This window comes from Neofelis nebulosa, chromosome 11, assembly GCF_028018385.1.
Source record: "Neofelis nebulosa isolate mNeoNeb1 chromosome 11, mNeoNeb1.pri, whole genome shotgun sequence".
NCBI lineage: Eukaryota > Metazoa > Chordata > Mammalia > Carnivora > Felidae > Neofelis > Neofelis nebulosa.
Window position 1 is genome coordinate 30,133,660 of NC_080792.1, and position 25,805 is coordinate 30,159,464.

A 25,805-nucleotide genomic window follows, 5' to 3' on the forward strand; every position below is an offset into this window, starting at 1 on the left:
CTGAAGCTACCTCTTTTATTTCCTTAAATATCATAGAGAAGCTATTACAAATTACTAAACAAAAAATGATTTGAAAAATATCAGACCATCTGTACTAAGTGCCGAGTAAATACACTTATTTTTATTTGTAATGAAGTATCACACTACTCTAAACTATAAATCCATTAATACACACATATGTATATATGCATATGTATGTGATTTTTTTTCCTGTTTGAATCTCATGGAAATTCACATGGTTAACTTTCAATTAAAATCTTCTCTGTTTCTTGAGACTCATACATACTTCTTATGTGTACATTTGGGTAATTAAATTTGACTCTATATATGTGATCATGTATAATGTATTTTACCTCTGAATTTTATTGCTGAAGTTGTTATCGATTTTTATTTTTATTTTATTTTAGTGAAGATTAAACAAGAAGGGAGTATCAATGTCATAACAAACCCGATTCATAATGAATTCTTTCTCCCTACTGCTTGTGTTAAGGGACAGGGGAAAGAGAGATTTTTAGCATAAACCATCCCAGATCTTTAAATTTGTATGTAAAACTGGCACCGGTTCATCACTGCTTTTGCTGTGAAAAAAAAAATCAAAGTCATCCACGAGGATTTCCCCCCCCCCCTTTTCTTTAATAATGGATACTTTCAGAGACCTCCTAAGGTCCCATTCCCCCTGTCATGTTTAAAGGGTTTATTGTTTCCAGAAAAGCTTTTGCTGCTCCCTCTGGAGACTGAGCTGATCCAAGGTAATATTAATTCTGTGCCTCTCTCTTGTCGGAACTCAACTTCAAATGGAATATATGAGATGAAAGCTGAAAGAGAGGTTATGTGGGCTGTCATCCGCCATTGTGTCTGAGGCATCAACTGTGCTCAGAACAAATTAGGTGTCAGTCTGGTAAATCACAGTCAGGAAGGCAAATCAGTTTATAGAAGACTTATTTGGTCTCCTGGAAGGCTCCACCATTGAGAAAACAGTTAATCTTTCTTTTCTTTTCTTTTTGGTAATTTAAAAAAAAAATCTGAGATTTAGCTGGTCATTTTTATTGTCTCCTCAAACCCCTCTCCACTCACTTCTTGTTTCCCCTACAGAGATGAAGAGCTATTGCTCTAAATGACTAGACTAGTAGCATTTACAGGACTATTCACAGGGAATGTTTCATTATTTCAGTTAATTTCCTAAATGACGGAAGACCTCAGAAAAAGAGGGGGAGGGCTGAATCTGAGCAAGAGGAAGATGTGACTTAGCTGCTGCCCTTCTGTGTGGAATGTTTGCAGATCAAGGAGAAGCAGAGGAGGGAGAAGCAGACAAATCTCACTCTCATGGGATTTGTTTCAGTTTTATCAAATCCTTCTTGATCCTATTAGCCTCTCATTAAGAAGTTTGGAGGGCAGAAGAAAAGGAATTGCTTTTTACCTTGAAATGTAGAATTCTGAATCTGTCATACCTTTAACCTGAGGAAAAAAGAGAGACAAGAAAGAAGAAAAAATTGTATTTGTCATATCAGGCTACTCAATCATTTTGCTTTAATCACTGAAATTTATAAAGAAATAGGGCACCACCAAAAAAAAAAAATCCCTAGACAAGGAGTCACAAGTGTTCTAGTTTTGACTCAGCCAGTAATTTAAAGACCTTGAGATAATTACTTTAATATGCTAGCTCACCCTCTTCTCATTTACAATTGGTGATTATTATTTCTACCCTTGCTTTTGCTAACATTGTTATTGTGTGGATCAGTAGAGAGGAAATCATAATGAAATATAACAGGAACAATCAAAACTGATATTATTACAAAGGCCCCACCAGTTGGTCACATCTGTGTCACTACTCTTCACATGCAGAGAGGTGTTCTCAAAGTTCATCCACTGCAATTTGAATTGACACTTTGCCTGTATTTGCCTCCACACCAGCTCTCTCTAACGTACTTTGGGTGTATATGACTTGCTTCTTGAGGTATGATCAGAGAGTCCACCATTTAAACTTTAAATTATTCCCTGGGGTTTTGCCTAACTACAGTTCTGCAGAGGAAAAAGTACTGGGTACTGATAATTGCTACTTATTTCCTCATTTGGTTCAGTATCCTTATCTGAGGTTTTGTACCCTTTCCTACTAACCCATTTTGATTCAACATCAATCCTTCTACCTGCTTGTTCCAGACTTACCTGTCTGTTTCTTTCTTTTGCCAAACATCTTGGTTCCTGACTCTCTTTCTGGCTCTAGAATATAAATTCAATCACAAGCCATATGTTCTACATAACTTTTCTTTTTTCTGTCCCATTTGTATTGAGAATGTAGCAACTCAGATGTAACATCAAGTTTTCTTAACAGTCATATTGCTTGTTCCCATTAGCTTAGATTCTGATTTCCTCTCTTGTTTCCCTTGAGTTACTGCAACATCTTAATAGAGACTTACTCATCCATTTGGCCTGTGGGCATGTGGAAAAGTGCACCATGTCCTCTTCTTTAAAGCCTGGGTGGAAGCTGCAGCATCATACCAAGGAGAACTGTACACAAAGCTTCTAGGTGGTTACTAACAGCTAACAGGGACAACTTGAGAAATGGGAGCCAAGGTGATAACCTAGAATACTTGAGACACGTTCTCTTCCAAAACTTCTACAAAGAGATGATCGGAGGCTCGGTGGTTGGGATTGACATTTGCGATATATTCAAATTTTCCTTTCACCCTCTACTTTTCCTCACCTGTCATCTTCTTCTCCTCAAACTGCAAAGGTATCCTCCTATTGCTCTTCTCTTCACTTTGAAATGGTTCTAAAGATGAGTTACACTCCAATCTCTAGTTCACAATCTCTCACCCACTGTTCTGGGATTTTGCTTTTTCCTATCTCTCTCGTGAAATGGCTCTTCTATTTGTACTGTTAATACTCTAATTACCACACCTATCAACTTTCTCTCTTTCTCACACTTCTGGAATTCCTCGTGATATTTACAATGTTAGGTACACACTCGGTGAAACATCCTCCTGTCCCCATTTTCATGTCCTGCACATGCCTGTTTCTCCCTGATTCTTGACCACTCGTTTCCTACCACACCCATCACTTCCCTCATCTGTCTATCCTTGGAACTTCCCAACTCTTTCCAAGCTACACAAATTTTAAGCTCTTGGACCTGTATTTTTGTCATTAAGTTCAGCCCTTCTCCTTCTCACATCCTGCCCTATATTTCCAGCAACTGCTTAGGTATTCCATATCCAGGCCAGATGAGTGTATCTGATGCAATGCACACAAAACTTAACTTTATCAAATCACATTTTTCTCCTGTATTTTTAGCCCTATTTTTCACTCAATAACTCCAACTAGAGTTTTTATAGTTATTTGCAACTCAAGCTTTCCTAATCCTACCTTTCATGTAGAAATAGGCGTTTCACTCTTCTGTCATCTGCAGCCTCACTGCCATGTTTTGTTTTGTTTTTTCCTCACTGCCATTTTTAATTAAGGTCTTTGCCATTTCTCAGTCAGATGTCCAAACATTCCCTACTAGTTTATTTTACCTCTTCCTTATTTTACCCCCTCACCCAATACATGCCCCACCATATGTTCTTGCCACAACTTTCAGAATATGCCATGCTTTTGTCTGCTTCTTTTTTCTCATATAGATTCTCCTCTGCTAAAAATGCTCTTTTTCTCCATGTCAAACGTCTCCCTTGTGAAGTCTTTGAGTTTTGGACCCTCCTGAGTTATCCCCTCCCCTTCCAATTTACTTCAAATGAATTTGCCATCCACTATTTACTACTTGTTGCTATCTGTATTTTTTTAAATTTTTATTTAATTTATTTTTTTAATTTACATCCAAGTTAGTTAGCATATAGTGCAACAATGATTTCAGGAGTAGAGTCCTTAATGCCCCTTACTCATTTAGCCCATCCCCCCTCCCACACCCCTCCAGTAACCCTCTGCTTGTTCCCCATATTTAAGAGTGCTATCTGTATTTTGATACTGGCACCAGGTTTAAACTGAAGTCAAACCAATCTTTTGTTTTGCCTCAGGGCTGCTAATAATCCATGAGTTTTTCTGATGGGAGAAACTGTGATTCCCCCTTTCTTTTTTTTTTTTTAACTCAAACACTGACCTTTTGCCATCTTAGTATAAAGGGGGTTTATTTGTTTCAAATTGTGTAGTTGTAATTCAAGCCTATTTGAAAAGTAATCATTGTGACCATTAAAATGGAGAGAAAGGCAAATCTGGATAAGCCAGTGGAGCTACATGAGGCCCCATGGGGTAGGCTGGAGCCACCTGGATTTATTTATATCTATTAAAAAATCCTCTTGTATTATGAGAGCTGACTTTTAGGAGATCAAAGGAATCAGTGTGGAAATGTTTTTCTGACTGTGTAGCACACAAACATCATTTAAATGTCACCTCAACATGTGCATATAACCAAAGCCCATCAGACCATCAGGGAGCAATGGAAGCTGGCACTATGCCTGCATTGTTAGCCTTGCTCCGTATTGATGGAAATAACAGGAAAAACAGAGACAAACAGTAAAGAAGGAGGTAGAATGTGTTGTGGCATGGGGACACAGTGCCTGTAACAGGATGCGCAAATTTCCAGTTTTGTCTTGAAAAAGCAAATCAGTCTAAGAATGGCTCTGTAATTTCCATGGCTGGAGGTGATTTGTCAAAAAGCTCCTGCCCTAGTATCTTTGGAGATGGAGCCCTGTAGCTGCACAAGGTCTTTGCATTGAGATTAATCCTGCATGTTTGAAATGCAGAAGCAGCAAAATAGGCAACGGGCCTGGCTAAGCAGGTTCAATGTAAGAGATCAAAGAGCAAATGATCAGCAAACAATGTTTGTGGTCATTCTCTTCCCAGGATGCTGTTCCTTTCAGGATATTATGAGTATACTTCCTGGAATGATTTTCACAACGTTCATTTATTAAATATATTTTGCTATTAGAAGAACTTTTATATTCATTCATTCATTTGTAACTCACATCTCTCCTGTAACATCATAAAGCATTAGAGATGGAAAATTCCTTAGAGATCACTTCTCCAACACCAGCATTTACTAAGACCAAAAGAGATCTCAATTTGTTTAAAATCCTATAAGTAGCTAGTATTACTGGATCTTTTGCCACTACTGGCTACTCTAGTAGCTTTTTCCATAAGCCAAAAAAGCCATTCAGGAAGAGTTTTTTCATCAGACTCTTTGCAGGGTATAAAAGGAGACTATAGTTTCTACAGTCCAGGAACAGGGCTGTGTAGAATACTTTCAGCATCTAGTCTGGAGTGGCAGGTGAGTGAACACTGCAAAGTGAGATACTCTTCAAACAAATATTTGCCAATTACACAATTTTTATTTTTAGTATTAAATAGTGGGGCTAATATTCTAGCCTGCTTTTTTTGTTTTCTGTCTGTGCTTTATTTTGGAAGAAATAATCATGTACAGAAATATGAAAGTATGGGAGAGGCATGCTCCTAATATTGAGGTTTACTCTCTCCATTGGGTATTACTGAGGTAACTGCCCACACAGGCAGGGTGCACTCCTCTTAGGTCATTCTCCCTGAGGTGGTGAGTTGATTATTAGTCCTAACTATTGATAGGTCAGATCACAATGATCCTTGACAAGTCCTCAAACTTACTACACAATACTTTAAAGGATGAAACACTTGGATTTCTGATCTGGGTAGTGAGAATTGATGATTCACTACATTAGCAGATCTCTTTCTCTAAAATTCTTTCATCTAAATAGTTTCCCAAATCCAGCAGAAAATTTTATTGGGTACACAGAAGGTACCCAACCATTCTCACTGAACACAACTTTCTTTTTTAAAGTGCTTTTATTTCCTATTCATCTAAATTTTACCTATTGTTTCAGATCCACATCAATGTAACATCTCTTATAGGAGGCATTTATTGAATATAAAACAATGGATTGTCTGGATTTCTATAGCACCAAAGAGTTCTAACTAAAAACCTAGCATTTATGAATACACTGTGTTTTTTCTCTTTTTTCTTTTCTAATTATATCATGGGATTTATTTAGAATCTCACAAGAATTCTGGGAAATTCAAACTTTTTACCTTTAAAATATTCTATTAGAAGTTTCAATTGTCAAGGAATAGCTTTGTGACCTGTCCTTCAAGGAAGTTAAAGTAATCAGCCAGCTACCTCTAGGAAAATGGCCCTTCGGTGTGCCTGCCTGGGGAGTTACCTCAGCGTAGAATAACTGGAGACCCTCTGCATGTTCTCTCTCTGATGTTAGGTCTTGCAGTGCTCTCCATGCAGAAATGGACCCAGAGTAAAAGTGGTCTATAAGCATTTGTTGATTGATCTTACTTTCTCAACTCCCAACATCAACATGAAAGATTCTGATAACTCCATTCGATAATTCTGTTATTGCCCATGACATATATTATTAGAGTCAATCAATTACAGTTCTTTCCAAATTCTGCCATGTTGTAGTTATATGAAATTGAACAAAACCATCTCATTCTAAGAACATGTTGATCTTTAGTGTAGAAATAATAATTTGTTCCCATCTCCAAAAGCTCTAGTGAGGAAAAGTCTTAAGTGAAATGGCCATAACATTCCTAAGCTTTATACAAATGACAAATACTATTGTTATAACATTACCATTAGTTCTTAGTGCTTATTATTATAATTTTTGAGTCTTTCTTTAGCTTAATACTTTATGATATTCTATTTCATTTTTCTATCATTTGTGCTTTTATATCTCATTTCGGTTTTATGCATGTTAAGTGCAGATATATATACACACACACACACATATTTATTATATATAAATAAAATATTATCCTAAATAGGTCAGAAATCAGAAAATATTGCTATTTTCCTGGATTTGAATCTATCATCAGACTCTGTATTGACAACAGAGATACTGGTTTCAGTATATGAAAACGGAATTATAGTGTAAATCTTTCAAAATTTCAGTTGAATTTTATATAATGGGGAAAAAGATGATTAAACTATATATCCATGGGAGATAACATTATATGAAAAAAAAAAGCAAAAGCTTGTTATGTGTTTGTGGGACTCCATCTGCAACCACCGCCACCCCGTCAAGAGGTCAGAAGATGTGATTATGGAAGGGGCAGCCTTGCCATCACTATTTAATCATGCACACAGTACTCCTCACAGTAATCAGGAGTGACAGGTGGAGGGCAGCTCTCTGCGTGGGGCTCAGATAAGCAGCCCTCATCTATTGGCTTCCCAGTACTCAGTCCTTCTTTCCTCCCCTCCAAAGGGTCCCAGGCTGAACTGGCTATATGGGCTTTCAGGTTGCCAGGCCTAGCTGACTGGCAGATGACTGAAGTCTTCATGCATCTTGGTGACCAGGGATGCCTTACCTACCCTCCTTGTCCACCTCAGCCCCAGCTGCCAGCTCAGAGAGCCAGAGGAGCATAATTGCATTGGCATTGTTCCAGCACCCTAAGGGCTTATTGCCTGCTACCCTCTCTCACCTCCTGTACCAGGCAAACAGAAAGGTTAATGGTTAACGATGTCAAGCTTGATTGCTCTGCTAAAGCATAAGTGTGAGGGATGCATACATTTCAATCCAGAAATCAGTATCTCATATATGAGAGATAAAGTAACACAGCTGGCATGGAAGGAGGCAGCATGATTGTGTACTTCTGGGCTGGAAAACCAGACATGAAGTTCATGTTTCAGCTTTAAAACTAGTTCACAGTGTGGTGCTGTGAAAATCATGCAACCTTTTTTATTTAACCTTAGCCCTTTCCTTTGTTGAAGATGACACTTAGTGATAAATAATTGCTAATTTCTCTATGATATCAAAAGAATCCTTTAAAGTTTGAAAACAGAATTTTTGCACAGAAGCCTCTCTTCTGCTATTCTATGAAAGGTTGTAATGTGAGATAATATAAAATGGTTCTAATATGGTCATTTACATGGAAATTATCTTAAATAGTCCATTCCATTAAAAAATATTCAAGTATTTTCATGTAAAAAAAACCAAGAAATATTCAGCACCTGCTATGTGTTTACCATTTTCTGTGTTTCTGTCCTCATTAAGGTTAAAAAGATTAATATATAGGAAATAATTTAAAGGTAATAAAAAATGATGTATCATTAAACTATGTGGCAGCAACGAAAATTCATTCTCTTCCCCTCACTGACTTCCAACTCTAAGGAATATAGCTGATCAAGAGCTTCACTCTGGAGTCTATGTCTGTATTTGCTAAGAGACCACACTTCAGCGGGGCTACACTAAGGCCTGACCTGTTTCTGGGAAACAGGGCTCCCCTAATGTCTATGCCACATGTTCTGTGGTTGACACAGCAGTCTAGGATCCTTCCACCCCATATTTACTCCCTCTGAACTTCACTTGGGATCTGATTTGTATCATAGTTTTATAGTCCTCAGAGCCTTTCTTGGCTCCCTCCCATTTTCTCTCACGCAAGCATCCCTAATAAAATTCTTGCACAATAAATCTTGTCTTGACATTTGCTTCTTGGATTACTCTAACTAACATAGACTAAAAATTGTGTAAGCTTTGTAGATATAAATAAATGTACAAATAAAGCATAAAGTAAAAACTGAGAATGGTAAAGATTACCACTGGGCTCAGTCACCAGCTCTGCCAATGATATGCAATCTAGGCTAATAATTTATCCTCTGTCTCAGTTTTGTCTACTGTAAAATGGGGACAATAGTGTTACTTATATCTAGGGCTTTGAGGAGTACAAAATAAATTAAATTGTGTAAAGCCTTGAGAAGAAAGCCTATTATATTCTAAATAGTATGTAATGGTTAGTTACTACAGATGAGGAAATAGAAGGCCAAAGAGCTAAAACAAACAAGAAACAACTTTGTTTAAAATCACAGAGCTAAGTGGAAGTATCAAGGTAAATTCTTGGGTTTCCTATTAGATGCTCAATATGTTGGTTTGTTTTATTTGTTTTTTGTTTGTTTGTTTTAGCTTGTTTATTGTATGTGTTGTTCTTGTCATGTGTACTCAATAATATTAAGAATTTCAAGAAATATTGGGGTGCCTGGGTAGCTCAGTTGGTTAAGTATCCAACTTTTGATTTTGGCTTAGGTCATGATCTCATGGTCTTGAGATGAAGCCCTGCATCCAGCTCCACGCTGGGCATGGAGTCTGCTTAAGATTCTTTCTCTCTCTCTTCGTCTGCCCCTTCCCCCTCTTGTGCACACACACACATGTTCTCTCTCTCTCAAAACAAACAAAAAAGAATTTTACAAAATATTAATGGCAAAGTTGAGATTGACATGTCATTTCATGATGAAGCTTGATAGTTGATAATTAAATATTAGAATACGTATCTTTTTCACTTATCAATTTTGGTAAGGTAGATGTGCTATGGACAGAATTAACATGTGATTAGTATATAGGTGCTAAAATTATAACTAGAAAATTTCCATATGTGCAATTAAAATCATTTTGGTTCTTATTTCTGGAGGCCTCAACACCTTTCACAGGACCTCCTTCATCTTCCTGTCTAGACCAAGAAGAATACAAATGTAAATCTCTCCCTCTCTTCAGTTGGCCCAGTTGTTCATTTTGCTCTGAAATTTCACCCAGTTCCCCAGTGCCTTGATGGAGGCCCTGTATTTAATTTCTTCAGAAAGTGTCTTTGAGAATGAATTCTAGGTAACTGAGAACCTATTGGAAATCTAAAGAAATCAAGTTCCTCATGCTGACTTTAGTTTTAACTGGTAGCCTCACTGCTTAGAAAGTAGATTTCTCACCTCTGAACACAAGCTTTTCACACCTCGATCATCTGCTTTTCCTGCCAAACTAGGCATAGATGCCTGAACTTCTACCAATTGTCTGATTCATGCAACTTTTATTACTTACACACTTCTCTTTGAATATCTGGAGGACGTTTTCTTCTTTCCTGGATTTAACCTTTTAGAATTCTCACCTGATTGGGATTTTTATTTGAATTATTCTACCTGAAGATCTAATTCTTATATCACCAGCCTGTAAACTATCTAACACGTACCAGCTTTGATGTCTCATAGATTGCAGATCTATGTAAACTCTCTTGTTATAATCTTTTCTTAGGTTATATATTTTAGCACAATTTTCAATTCATTGACTGTACTTTACTTAAAAAGTTGCAGTGAAGATATATTTAAAAGACTTAGCAGAAGTATGAGGCACATAATAGGAATTTAAGCAGTGGAAGCTAATTTTATCATTTATTGCACATTTATTAACTAAGAGTTAACATTTTATTTTTTTTAATTTTTTTAACGTTTTATTTATTTTTGAGACAGGGAGAGACAGAGCATGAACAGGGTAGGGTCAGAGAGAGGGAGACACAGAATCTGACACAGGCTCCAGGCTCCGAGCTGTCAGCACAGAGCCCGACGCGGGGCTCGAACTCATGGACTGCGAGATCATGACCTGAGCCGAAGTTGGCCGCTTAACCGACTGAGCTACCCAGGCGCCCCAAGAGTTAACATTTTAAAAATAGCTAATGCTTTGCCTAAGTTTATATGTTCACCTACATGTGTTATGTAAACATGCTAAAATAAGTATAGAAAATTAAGATAAGATGTTGATTTTGCTTCCCAGGAACTGATAAAGTGATGCTAATGCCTTGGTTCTTGCTTTCCTCAGGGTGACTTTGTTATCTGATGCCAAATCTTTGTCACTTCATACATTAATTTATATATGATACATTTACTGAGGTCCTTCTACTGGCTAAATACTATGGTAGGTATTGGAATACAATATTATGTGAAAATGCCTTGAAAAAAAAAGGAAAGCTGGAGACATCACAGTTCTGGACTTCAAGTTATATTAAAAAGCTGTAGTGGTCAAAACAGTATGATACTGGCACAAAAACAGACACATAGATCAATAGAATAGGGTAGAGAAACCAAAAATGAATCCACAACTATATGGTCAATTAATCTTTGAGAAAGTAGGAAAGAAAATTCAATGGGGAAAAGACAGTTTCTTTGACAAATGGTGTTGGGAAAACTAGACAGCAACATGCAAAAGAATGAAACTGGACCATTTTCTTATACCAAACACAAAAATAAATTCAAAATAGATTGAAAACTTAAGTGTTGAGAGCTGAAACCATAAAAGTTCCTGAATAGAGTACAGGTAGTAACTACTTTGACATCAGCTATAGTAACTTCTTTCTATATATGTCTCCCGAGGCAAGGGAAACAAAATCAAAAGTAAACTATTGGAACTATTAAAAAAAAGCCTCTGCAAAGTGAAGGAAACAAAATTAAACTAAACAAAACTAAAAGGCAGCCTACAGAATGGGAGAAGATATTTGCAAATGATGTATCTGATAAAGGGTTAGTATCCAAAATATATAAAGAACTTATACAATTCAACCCCCCCAAATAATCCAGTTAAAAGATGGGCAGAAGACATGAATAAACATTTTTCCAAAGTAGATATCTAGATGGCAAACAGACACATGAAGTGATGCTCAACATCACTGATCATCAGGGAAATACAAAAGAAAACTGCAATCAGATATCATCTCACACCTGCCAGAATGGCTAAAATCAACAACACAAGAAACAGCAGGTGTTGTCGAAGCTGTGGAGAAAGGGGAACCCTCTTGCACTGTTGGTGGGAATGCAAACTGGTGTAGCCACTCTGGAAAACAGTATGGAGGTTCCTCAAAAGTTAAAAATAACAACTACCCTATGAACTAGCAATTGCACTACCAGGTATTTACCCCAAAATACAAAAAATACTAATTCAAAGGGATGCATGCACCCCAATGTTTATAGCAACATTATAGCCAAATTATGTAAACAGTCCAAGTGTCCAATGACTGATGAATGCATAAAAAAGAGGTGGCATATATACACAATGGAATATTACTTAACCATAAGAAAGACTGAAGTCTTGCCATTTCCAAAGACATGGATGGAGCTGGAGAGTATTACACTCAGCAAAATAAATCAGTGAGAGAAAGACAAATACCATATGATGTCACTCATATGTAGAATTTAACAAACCAAACAAGTGAACAAAAGAGAAAAAAAAGAGAGAGGCAAACCGAGAAACAGCCTCTTTTTTAAAAAAATTTTTAATGTTTATTTATTTTTGAGAGAGAGAGACAGACAGAGCATGAGCCGGGGGAGGGGCAGAAAGAAAGGAAGACACAGAATCTGAAGCAGGCTCTAGACTCTGAGCTGTCAGCACAGAGCCCAATGGGGGAGGCTTGAACTCACGAACTGCAAGATCATGACCTAAGCCGAAGTCAAATGTTTAACAGACTGAGCCACCCAGGCGCCCTCAAGAAACAGACTCTTAACTACAGAGAAGAAACTGATGGTTACCAGCGGGGAGGTGGTGGGAAAATGAGTGAAATAGGTGATGGGGATTAGGAAGTACACTTGTGATGAGCACTCAGTGTTGTATGGAAGTGTTGAATCACAATACTGTACACCTGAAACAAATATTGCACTGTATGTTAACTAAGTGAAATTTAAATAAAAACTTTAAAAAAGAAATAACTAAAAATATTATATGAAAATGATAATCAAGATGGATAGTATTTAGAGTTATCTCCATGAGTCAGGCTGTGAATTATATGAATTATTTAATTTAATATGCACAGCACACTTATGAAGCAAGTTCCAACCTATATTGGCATTCCAAGTTGACAAATGAGGTATCTGAGCAAACACTGTGTTAAATAATCAGTCTGAGGATGTAAAATAAGTGTTAGGGATGTACTTCAAATTCAAGAATATCTACATTAAAGACCAACATTCTTCAGACAGACATCATCCTTGTCCTTGAAAGTCTAATGGGTGTTTCACAACCCTTGGTTGAGGAACAGGAGAAACTAGGAAGATTTGTACAATTCACTGATGTGTTGTAGGGTACTGAAGAATAGTAGATTGGTCAGAATTTGATGAGGGGTCAAGTATCTTTCATTGTAGTCCTCACTTTCTTCATGAAGATTTCCCTATGGCAATAAATGATGAACATCTCAATTTTTGTAGTATCTTAATACTTAGGAAGTATATTTTTATATTGAACACTAACTTTTAAAGTTATATTTTATTATTCCATTTAAATTTCAGTTCTTTGGGGGAAGGGCCTGTTCTGAGTTCTCTGTGTAGATCTCTATCCAGGAAATTTTCCCAGAAAATATATTAAAATAATAGTTCAATTCAATTACATACTCATCATGAGTGATTTACTGGGCACCTACTGATTCTCCTCCTATAGACAAAACATGTGTATAAGATACTGTTCTTGTCACCATACAGCTCTAGTTTCTCTTAGGGAGAGAACATTTACCCATTTAACAGCAGGAAACCTTGCCACTTTCTGTATTTCCAACTTTGTAGCTTTCCATCCACATTCAAACTTAACATGAAAGTTCAAGTGCCAAAAAATGAAGGTGGTGGGGAGTCTTTCCAGTAATCAGCATGTGATTGGAATTAAAGGCCTTTCAGAGATTCCTGTTTAAAATCTGTTTTATTCATTCATTCAGCAGCAGCAATTTCTTTAACAGCTACAGTTATAATTGAGAGGTTTGGGGCAGAGAGAATTGATTTCGATAAATGCTTTATTCTTTTACCAGTAATTCTCTTAAGTGGACTTCAGTGAATTACCTTTGTTATGCAGCTATTACCAGGGATAACCTCAAAATAACTGGGGCATCAGCCAAGGAATGTCTTAACTACAGTAAGGGGATGTAGCCCTCCTGAGAGAAGTAGATTTTTACCCCAGTGTCGGGGATAATAATCACAACACAGCATTTGCCTTTCTGCAAAACTGGGCATTTGAGTCTGGGACTACATAAATTAAAGCTCTTAACAGAAACTGTGGGAATTTTTCTTAGAAAATTTGTGAGCGGTAACTGGTTTTGCTCTTTTTGTCCACTGTAGTGGCAATTAGTACCATATGGCCTATTCTGTTACAACCTGTACAGAGCTGTATATTCTACCAACCTTCTTTCTACCAAAAATGTTTTGTCTAGATATCAAAGAAGGTTCCTTGCCAAAGATGATGTTGCTGGATCTTCCAAAACAAACAAGAATCAGCCACTTAAGAGCAAAAAAGGAAAGAAGCCATCAGTCAAATGAAAGCTAAGGATAATATAACTTAAATGAAGTGTTTGACTAATAGACAATAGAGCCTGAAGACAGAGTATATATAAATCATTTTGAAATGAGAAATTTACAGAGGAGAAAAAATCATAAATTATTGAGGACATGAACATATGTTTAAACGTATCAGTAAAAAACAAACAAAAAACAAACAAATAAAAACAAAGAAAAAAGTAAAACAACAACAAAAAAACATTTCCAAGATTAGATATAACAACACCAGTTACATTGCAAAACGTTCACAAGTAAGTAGGGATATAACAAAGCTCATAAACTTCTGATAATAGAAAATAGTTGTTGCTATTCTGGAGAAAAATACAGTGGATTATTAATTTAAATACACATAAACCAATGTCCTCCTTTTGCTATGAAGAATAAATTATTATTAGATGAATGTTCATAGCAAGAACTAGAAATGAAAATCAATGAATAACTGTTTGAAAGTATGAAAAAGAAACAAAATAATCCAAAACTCGGGAGCTAAGATTCTGAAGAGCAAACATTCAAAGATGAATTTAACATTTTGCACATAACTTCCTTTGAGCAATTTGCTGACTCTTCAGTTGCACATAGGTATGGTTACATCCAAAAAAAAAAAAAAAAGCAATTTCTAAGGGACTAAAAGTCTATATAGACTTTTTTTTTTTAGTTTAAAAGTCATGAATAAATAGAAGCCATCCTTCTTAAAAACCCACATTTTAGTTGTAACCATGGAAGAAATATTAACTGGTGTTAATCACAGATGAAATAGCAGTATACCATACATTTTCTATCTCACATATATTATTTCTGGACATAAGATAATGATATTTGGGCCCTCTGTACTTTTTCACTTATATTGTACAGTATAAAAACAAATTTTGCCAGCCACACTAGGAAAATAAGATGATCAAAATTCAAGTGAAAAAAAATAGTCAATAGATTTAGGCCAATGGAAGATGAAGATATTAGTGTTCAGACGTGAACTTTAAAATAAATATGATGTTGGGGCGCCTGGGTGGCGCAGTCGGTTAAGCGTCCGACTTCAGCCAGGTCACGATCTCGCGGTCCGTGAGTTCGAGCCCCGCGTCGGGCTCTGGGCCGATGGCTCAGAGCCTGGAGCCTGTTTCCGATTCTGTGTCTCCCTCTCTCTCTGCCCCTCCCCCGTTCATGCTCTGTCTCTCTCTGTCCCAAAAATAAATAAAAAACGTTGGAAAAAAAAAAAAAATTTAAAATAAATATGATGTTATCTGTATTTAAAAATAGATTTCATAAAATATTAAATTTTATCAGAAAACTGGTATCTATAAAACAACCAAATGAAAATACAATAATTTAAAACATCAATAATTTCCATTAATATTTCAATACATGAGCTTAACAGTACAATGTGTAGTGCAGAAAATAAAATATCCCAAAATAAGACATGTAAGTACAAAATACCAGTACTTTTTGAAGCAAAAATAACCAGAAAAAGTGTATTATAAAAAGTAATTACAAACAAATGGATAAAAACATATAGAGCATCATAGAAATGTCAAAATGTAAGTAATTTAAACGCAAGAAACAGAAGAGATATTTGAGACAGATGAAATATCTGAAGGTACACTTGTCAAGAATTTCCCACTACTAGTGAAAAACATAAAGCCAAAGAATGAAGAATCTACATAGTCACCAAGTAGTGAGTTGGAAGAATGATACACCTATGCACATTAGAGTAAATTTCTGGAAACTTAAAGATAAATTAAAAAGTTTAAGAAATCAGCCAGATAAAATAAATATTTATCTTCAAAGCATAACAAGACAGCTGATACTTTAATAGAAACACTTGAATCCAGAAAACACTGGAATGCCAGTTTTAAAACATAGAAAGAAAATAACCAAGTCAGAATACAATGCCTAGTAAGAATAAGTTTCAAAAATGAAATTAAAATGCAAATCATTGGGAAAAATAATTGCTGAGAACAGATCTTCACAAAAATAAAAACCTTGTCTAAGGAATTTCTTTACATGGATGAAACAAGATTCCTGAGGGAAGTAAAGCAATATAGAAAGAAACGAAAAACAAGTAAAAGTAATTTGTGGGTAATTATAAATAAATATTTACCATTTAAACAATAATAATGATATTTTCTGGGATTTGAAATACAAACCTGAAATTTGTTGAATTTACAGAGCTAATAACAATAGAAAAATGCAGAGATAAATGGACCTAAAGGTCTATATGGTGAGCTATTACTTAGGATGTGGTAAATCTCTAATAAGTCAATGATGTGTGTTCCTGTCTCCAGGGTAACCACTAAGAGAAAAAGAAAGTGGCATAATGTTTAAGTTATAATTTAACAGGAGTATCAAGCAATGGATAGGATGAAATATTAAGGCAACATAAGAAAAAGGAACAAAATAAATTAGGCATATGGAAACATATGTCTATGCCTATCATATGTTAGGCATATGATATAGTGACTATAATTCAGATATATTCATAATTACACTTAATGTAAAAATATATGACAAACATTGCAAACTGGCTATAAAAATAAATCCACTACATATGGCTTACAATTCTAAACTATGAGGAAAAAGAAATTTGAAAATAAAAGAATGACAGAAGTAATGCAAACATAAAGCTAAGGAAAGCTAATAATATTATCAGTAAATCCTAGTATCTATAAAAATAGACCTTAGGAATACCAAGATAAATAAGTACATATAATAAAATTGAGTCAATTAGAAAGTCAGCAATTATCATTATATTGTATTTTACTTATAAAATATGAGCAAAACAAATGCAAATATGTGAGCTAGAAATGCAAAGCAATTCACCACATTAATATAAAACATAAAAAAGATGTTTGTATGAATAGATAAAAAGTATAGAAATTAACACATATAATTATATAGAAAACTAGAAAAGAAGGAATTTTTTCTTAATCTGAAAAAAGAATACCAAGAAAATGTCTAGAACAGGGGCTTCTGCATGGCTCAGTTGGTTAAGCATTGACTTCAGCTCAGGTCATGATCTCACGGTTCATGGGTTCAAGCCTCGCATTAGGCTCTGTGCTAACAGCTCCGAGCCTGGATCCTACTTCAGATTCTGTCTCCCTCTCTCTCTGACCTTCTCCCACTTGCACTCTCTCTCTCTCTCAAAAATAAATTTAAAAAAAAATTAAGAAAAGAAAAAAAATTACATAGAACAAACATTAAATCCAATGGTGAAGTACTGAAAGGCTTTACTCGGTGAATGGCAATAAACAAAGATACCCAGTATCACCACTTTCATTCAACCTACTGTGGGTCATTGCTAGTGCTATAAGCAAGAATATGAAACCAGATGCATAAGAAGTGGAAAGGAAGGAAAAAAAAAACTTGTTGGTTTACCCACCAAACAAGAGAGTTTGCAGAAAATCTTTTAAAACTTTAAGAATTAACACATGCATTTAACAAGATTAATTTATAAAAGACAATATACAAAACCAATGTATTATTTATACCAACAAATCAGATAGAAAAAATTAAAGAAATGTTACGATTTAGAGTAATAAAATAATCAAGTACCTATTAAACAACTTAAGGGAAAATATGCAAAACCTCTACACTAAAAACTATAATATAAAATTAAGAAAGTTGTAAGAACATCTAAACACTTGGAGAAACACTATTTTCATGGATTGGAAGACTAAATATAAAGGTATCAATTCACTGTAATTAAAAATATAAATACAATGGAATCTCAATTATATTCCAAAGATTTTCCTTTTGTGAAATTGGCAAACTGATTCTAAAATGCATAAGGAATTACAAGGGGCTCTACATGCATGACATGTATATCCAAGGGCTTACACCTAAATTATATACAGAACTCTTACATCTCAATAATAATTTTTAAAAGTGAAAACTAATGGAAAAAGAGGCAAAATGATTAAACAGACAATTCACAAAAAAGAAAATTCAAATTCAAATGTGGAAAGGTGTTCTACAACACTAGTCATTAGAAAAATGCATATTAAAACGTAATGGTGTACTTTGGCTATTGTTGATAATGATGCTGTAAACATCAGGGAGTATATACCACCTTTGAATCTGTATGTTTGAATCCTTTGGGTAAATAAATACCTAGTAGTGCAATTCCTGGATCATAGGGTAGTTCTATTTTTAATTGCCAAACTATGGAGACAGCCCAAACGTCCATCAACTGATGAATGGATAAAGAAGAATAAGGAAGTTTGCTGTGTACACACACACACACACACACAATGCAATATTACTCAGCCATCAAAAGGAATGAAATCTTGCCATTTGCAACATGATTGGAGCTAGAGTATATTATGCTAAGCTACATAAATCAGTCTGAGAAAGACAAATACCATATGACTTCACTCATATGTGGAATATAAGAAACAAAAAAAGATGAATACATGGGAGGGAGAAAAGAGAGAGAGGAAAACAAATCATGAGACTTTTAACTATAGAGAACAAACTGAGAGTTGATGGAGGGAAGTGGGTGGGGATGGGCTAGATGAGTAATGGGTATTAAGGAGGGGAGGGCATATGTTATGTTGAGCACTGGATGTTGTACGTAAGTGGTGAATCACTGAATTCTACTCCTGAAACTAATATTGCTCTCTATGTTAACTAACCATAATTTAAATAAAAATTTGAAAAGAAAATAAAAAAAGAGAAATGATACAATACAAATGAAAACAAACAAACAAAAATACCAGAAAAAAGAATAACTAAAAGTGAGACAAAATAATGACAGTAATAATAACATGATTCAAAGTATTAGGAGGATTTGGAGCAGCTGCAACTCTCAGAACTGTTTATAGGAATGTAAGTGAGGATATTTTAACAACTTTTTCAGTGTCTTCTAAAGGTGAAAACATTCTTACTGTTGACCCAGCAATTCCAGTCCCTCAGAATACGTTAATGTGAGAAACAGAAGACATACAAAAACAATGTTCCTAGGAACATTCTGTGTAACAGAAAACTGAAAAAAGCTTAAATGTTCATCTGCACTAGAATGGATAAAAATGCATTTGTATGTTCATAAAATGTCATAGTGTGCAATTTCAGAGAGTGAACTACTGTTGTATGCAAGAACATGAATGAATCTTCAAGCATAATGTAGAGCCAACAAGTCAACTGCAAATGTTCATATATAAGTCCGTCCATTATGCAAGTTAAATTTAAAAACAAATAGAACAAGTTTATGTCAACTGAGTAGTGATTAACTGTGGCGTGGATAATGACCAGAAGGGGCACAAAGGAAGCCACTGTGTTGATGATGTGCTGTATCTTGATCTGTGTGTAGTTACATGTATGTGTTACTTTATTAGGTACTTCATATATTATGCTTGGATAATAACTATGCTTGAAGGACTCAGGAAGTGTTACAATTTATTTTCCTAAAGAGTACTTCAAAATGGCCATTCTGAATGTTACTGAAATGCATCCTCTATCACACTGATTGTCTGATAAAACTCCATTGAAGTCCTCAAGGTGCTTCCAGAAACTCTAAACACCCCATATTGTTTTGCCCTCTAGTATCTGTTTTGTTTTTAAATTTCTGCCTATTACATCTTCCTGACTCCCTGCTACTAAGGCCTTTAAATAATATTTGAGTTATATATCCAACTATATTTGAACCTTATTTTCCTTATTATTCCTCTTCCTTATGATTTCCTGAGATCTGACAATATTACAAAGATTACAAACCAGTAAAGAGAGCTTCCGAAATCTTCCACATGGTACCTCTAAACTCCGCACACAACCTCAGTTTCAACATCTGATTAACTGCATTCACCTGCAACTACAGTGTAAAGAGCTAAGAAGCCTTCTTGGCACAGAGCTTATTTTATGTGTAGGAAGAATAGACAATTATATAATTTCATGAATTCTGAGTATTTCTTGTATTGAAAAAATATTCCTTAATTTTCCCCAAAGTACCTGAGAACAAATCACAAGTAATCCCTTATTTTAATGATTCATTTTGGACATTTATGCCCTTGATTAGAATGCAAATTTCTTAGTGAGTTTGTCTGTGTATGTGATTTGGATGGATGGGGACATGTTAAGTGGAAGGTGAAATAGGTCAAGGAATGCAAGCGTTTGAATCAGTGCTTTTCAAACTCTGTGGTACATAATGGTCACCTGGGGAAATGCTACAGTACAGGTTTTGGAACCCCATATTCACAATATCTGATTCAGTAGGCCCAAGGGTAGGGTAGACCAGAAATAGGCAAGTTTAACAGGCACCTCAGGTTTTCTGCTACAGACAGACAATTGAGGAGTATATTTCAATAGTTGCTCTGTGAGCCTTTATCATCAAGCCTTAACAAATATTAATTTTAAAAGATGCTGAAAGCAAGCCACTGGTACAGACAGGATGGAGTGGCATAATAAGAAGAGGGTCACAGGGAGAATGGAAATGGGTGGATCCTTTGGCCAAAGATAAATGCACCTACTTCACAGGAGCTAAGCCAGTATCTGAGGCATCATACAACTTTGTCTAGATACTGTGCACTAAAACAGCTACAAGTTTTCCTTACTTATATGTAAAAAATAAAAAATAAAAAAGAACCATCATTCTTAACATCAAAGATTTAATTTAATACAAACTCAACCAAGAACAGGAAGCATAAAAAGAAGATAGTGAAATGATTCTTTTCTTTTTCTCAATATCTTTACTAGGTTTTAAGTTATTTTTGTGATAAATAGAAATTTGTTTATGAAGGTAAATGAGTGAGGGTTCTTTTCTACTCCTCCTTGAGGAGTCAAATAATAATATCATACATAAAGAACAGACAGAAGGTCTTGACAAGTTTTGCCTTTTGTTTTTTCATAAAATAATGTGAGAAGCCAACATTTTTATTCATTGATCTAGTTGTGAGACATATAGTCTCCTTATCTGGAAACATTGATAGGTCTTTTCTTCTTTTTCTATAAAAATTTCTTTCAAAAGCTCAAGTTAAATACATCTCTTAAAGTCCAACAGAACAACTAAAAATCAAATAAGTTTTGAAGAAAACTTACAGCATCTGAGTTACATTTGGCATACAGGAGCTTGCTAAATGTTATACATTTTTGCTATATGAACTTGGTTGCCCCATTTGTCCTGTCTGATACATGGCTTCATCTTCTCCATAATGGGGCGACGATGCTGGTACTCAAAGCAGCGTAGACAGGATCCACTGAGATAGTTAATGTACCTCAGAGTTCTTTATAAAGTCAAATGCTCACTACAAATATTTTGTGATATATGACTGGGGTGCAGTTATATAAAATACAGGAAAAGGGAAAATATTGTGAAGATAGTTTCTGAAAAAAATAAGAATGGGTTTGAATTCCAAGACAAAGGAATATGAACAAACAGAAGATGAGAGAAAATGTGTTAGCCAAATATGAATGGAAGTAGTGTAAAGAACATTGAGTTGAATACTGGCTTTGTTTTCTAGCTATTGGTGGACTAAATACACCAATCAACTCTCCCATTCAAAACAACCAAAATGCTGATACATGTATTTCTGTTTAAAAGAATTGCCAAAGTAGCCGGAAAGAAAGAAATCTTCAGTGATCAAAGTAAAGTAAAGCTCCAAGCCTGAAAAATAATCACTCTACTGGCTTTACTTGAAGGTTTATGCCAAACCTTAGAGACCTCAAACTTTGCTTTAGTGCCCTCAAAAGGATATATATATATATATATATATATATATATATATATATATATATAGCATTGAGTATTGCCAGATCAGCACATCCAATAAGAGCCCATACATAAAGCAGAAATCCCTAAGGGCTAAATGAAAAATAAATCTGCTGCAAAAAAATGATAAAAACTAAATCATTATTTATCCTGAGTTGATAGAAAAATAATCTTCTCTGAGAATTTCTAATGACAGGACCGAATGTGCGTAAGTTTAAATCTATAATATTAATTCTTGTGAGGATCTTTAAAACATAAAGAGGAGAATTTCATTTAGAATGGTTTAAGATAGTGCCCAAGAGAGGACTGACATAAGCAAACAAAAATCCTCTCTTTATTCTCAAGGAAAATGCTACTTTAACCCAGAGCACAAATAATCTCTAAGATTAATTTCCAGAGAAAACACTCACTGTCAAAAATTACAACTGCACAAAGAAACAAGTCACCATTAATCAACACCACCCAAAAAATAGAATGACACAATACTTTAATATAAAAAATGTTAGTATATAAAGTGCCGGCATTGAATATTTGAAAGCAAATGAAGTCTTCATCTCATAAAAAGGAAAGGAGGGTATAAAGTAAAAATAAGCATCTCTTAAAAGGAACTAAATGTGACTTCTAGAAATGATTAATACAATTGAAATAAAGTCTTATATTTTATTTAGATTAGATACAGTTGGAGAGCGAATAAATGAAGAGGAAGATACTTCTGTATCTTCAGTGTTTACTTTTGTAAACACAGCACAGTGAGGCAAAGAAATGAATGTGATAGACGTAATGGAGGACAATATGGGAAGTTCTAATATATATCAAAGCCAAACTCAAAAAAAAGAAAGAAAGAAAGAAAGAAAGAAAGAAAGAAAGAAAGACAACAGGGAACAGGGGAAGATAGTGTTCAAACATTTCTAGGATTCAAAATATGGGCAACATTTGGAAAGACGGTTATTGAATCCAAGTAGCCTAATAAAATCTCAATCATGAAAGCAAAATGAAAATACATAAGGATGCACACGAAAACTATAGTAAGTCGATGGATAGGATGTGAGTGTAAAAGCAGCCAGAAGGAAAAGAGAAAGAATGATTATTCAACCAAATACCAACTTCTCAACATCAGCAATGGAAGTCAGGTTATATAATAATATAAATCAGTGATGTACCTAAAAAAAATTGATGTCAACTTAAAATTCTATAATCAGAAAAACTATCTTTTAAGCAAGAGAATGAGATAAAAAATGTTTTCAGAAAAACACCAACATTCAATAAATCAGATTCTAAAGGATATCCTTTGTGCAGAAGTTAAATGATGCCAGAAGTTAGATTTGGAATGCCAGAAGAAATATTCAGCAAATAAATATTGACAAATAGGATTGTTTATAATGATAGCAATTATCCCTAACTTGTAGATTAAGAATAAAAAAAAAAAGCGCAAACTAGGTTCTCCATCTTCCTCTTTTTCTTCCTAGTGCTCCTATGATGCAGTTCATTGGAGTTTACATGACTGGAAGGTTCCCATCTGGCACATGGTAGCCCACAAAATCAGCAGCACCTAGGGGATTCAACTTGCAGAAAAGTTAATTACAAGGCAATTGAGCAAATAAAAAAATACATAAAAGTAATGGAACTTAGATAGTTTATTGTCAGAGAAGAAAGTTATGAATATGGAAAGGAGTAAGCTAAACTTAACTTCCTGCAATTAGAGTTACTGGCATAAACTTTATGATATTTTATATTTTTATTTTTTAAATATATATATTTTTACTTTTTGTTTTTATTTGAGAGAGAGTGTGTGAATCAGGGAGAAGGGCAGAGGCAGAGAGAGAATCTTAAGCAGGCTCCACTCCCAGCATGAGCCTGATGCAGAGCTTGATCCCACAAACCAGGGACTATGACCTGAGCTGATATCAAGTGTCAGACACTCAACCCACTGAGCCACCTGGGCACCCCTATAATATTTTAATATGTATAGATATGTATACAGATGCAGTATATGTGTGCATATGTGTCCATATACAGATGTATTTCTTAACTTTGTCCACTACAACAAATCTAAAAGCATTAGTACCTCAAGAGAAATTAGCACAGTTGACACCATATCCTGGTTTTCAAATACAATTTTTTGCTATAGGATATCAGCAGAGTTTGGAGAAATAATTGATTCCAAGGCTGGAGTGGGGAAAAGTATAAGATGAATCCTAGAACAGCTTACTGTGCCTTTAAGTAAGAAAGTACTCAAGGAATAAACTAGATGGAAAGGACTCCCACTGTTCAAACACATGACAATTTGACCTTCAAAATAAATAATGATAGCCATAGATTATACCTAATTAAATAAAAGAGAAATACTGAGTCCACATTCATATATAAGTGACAGAACACATAAATAAATGACATAGAAAAGGCTTCATCTTACAGAAATGACAGCAAAAAATAAACATTTATTAATAATAAATATAAAATACTTATTAAGTTTACAGTGGAGAAGACTGGCAGACACTATTTTAACCAAGTTTCAAACTTTAGCATCTCCAGCAACAGGAAGGATTGATATCAGGCACCTATTGACAGGATGCACTGCAGTGTTCCTGTCATAGATGCATAACTTGCCATAGTTGCACAACCTTAGGGAAAATTCAGACCCAAATTGAGAGGTATTTAACAGGGTAGCTAGCCTGTTCTTTTTTAGAAATTGTTCAAGTCATGAAGATTAAAAAAAAAGACAAAGGAATTGCTCTATATTGAAGGGATTGGAGAGACAAGATTACTAAATGGAGAAAGCAATCCAGAATTAAATACTAGACCTGTCAAGTGATACTGGGAAAATTTCTTAATAATGTGGATTACATGGCATTATAGTATTAATTTCAACTTCAGGGTTTTGATGATTGCACTCTGACTATGTGGGAGAGTGTCTTCATTTTTATTAAGTGCACAGAAAATTTCTATAGGCATTATATCTACAATTTACAAAAGGTTCAGAATGGGAGAATGATTCGCTAAATAGGTAGGTTAAAATGCTGGTAATTTTGATATGGGAGTTCTTTGAACTACTCACGGAAAACTTCCTATAAGATTAAAAACATTTCAAATAAAAAAACTTAAAACTGTGAGAATAAAAAAAAAACCTAGATATCAATAGTTCATAAGAGAAGAAGTGGAGTCATCAGGGTTAAGGCCTTTAAAGGACCTTGTAGTGTTTGGGAGGCAGGTCAATAGTGATTAACTTTAGAGTTCCAAAGTTTGAAATGGAAATATATTAGCACAGCCACTTGGGAAAAAGTAACAACTTCCAAAACAATAAAAAGGGAAAAATGAATTGAGAAAAAAGTCATCCAGGAAGAATTTAATATCGGCCTTCAAAGGATGGAGATCATTCTAAGATAGGGTAAGTAAAAATAATGTCTTCTGTTTTGAACAACTCTTAAGACTAGATATCTAGATATTATGAAAAAAAACTTTTTCCTACTTAGTTGCCAAGAAAATTGTGATAATGTTATATATATTATATATCCATATAAATATATGGATAAATGAATTAATTTAAAGTTGTAGCCAAACTTCAGGAAGGCAGGTAAAATCCCTAGGAATCAAATTTGCTTGAAGATATTAGAGAACTAAACACAAACACAAAAAAGTAGAAAAAATTAACTTACATAATGGCTGAAATCAATCGAATTAAAAACACATTTACAATTATGTTTACTTTCTTAATAGTACCAGATGTCATTAAGACTAAATAAAACAAACAAACCATATACTGGGAGAATATCATACAAAGGATTTTTATCCATAATATATTAAAACTTATGATCAAGTAACCAATGGATTAAGTAATTTTCTTAAAAAATAATCAATTTAATATTCTTCTGGAAAGAATGATCAATTAAAAACAGAAGGCATATTACCACTGTACCTGAAGAAAATGACATATAGAGAAACATATGACAGACTGTAAAAAGGTATCCACTGAATTTATTTCCAGTACATTTTAAAATTCAGAAACAGATAATTCCTGCAAAAATACAATTTATATAGCCTGCA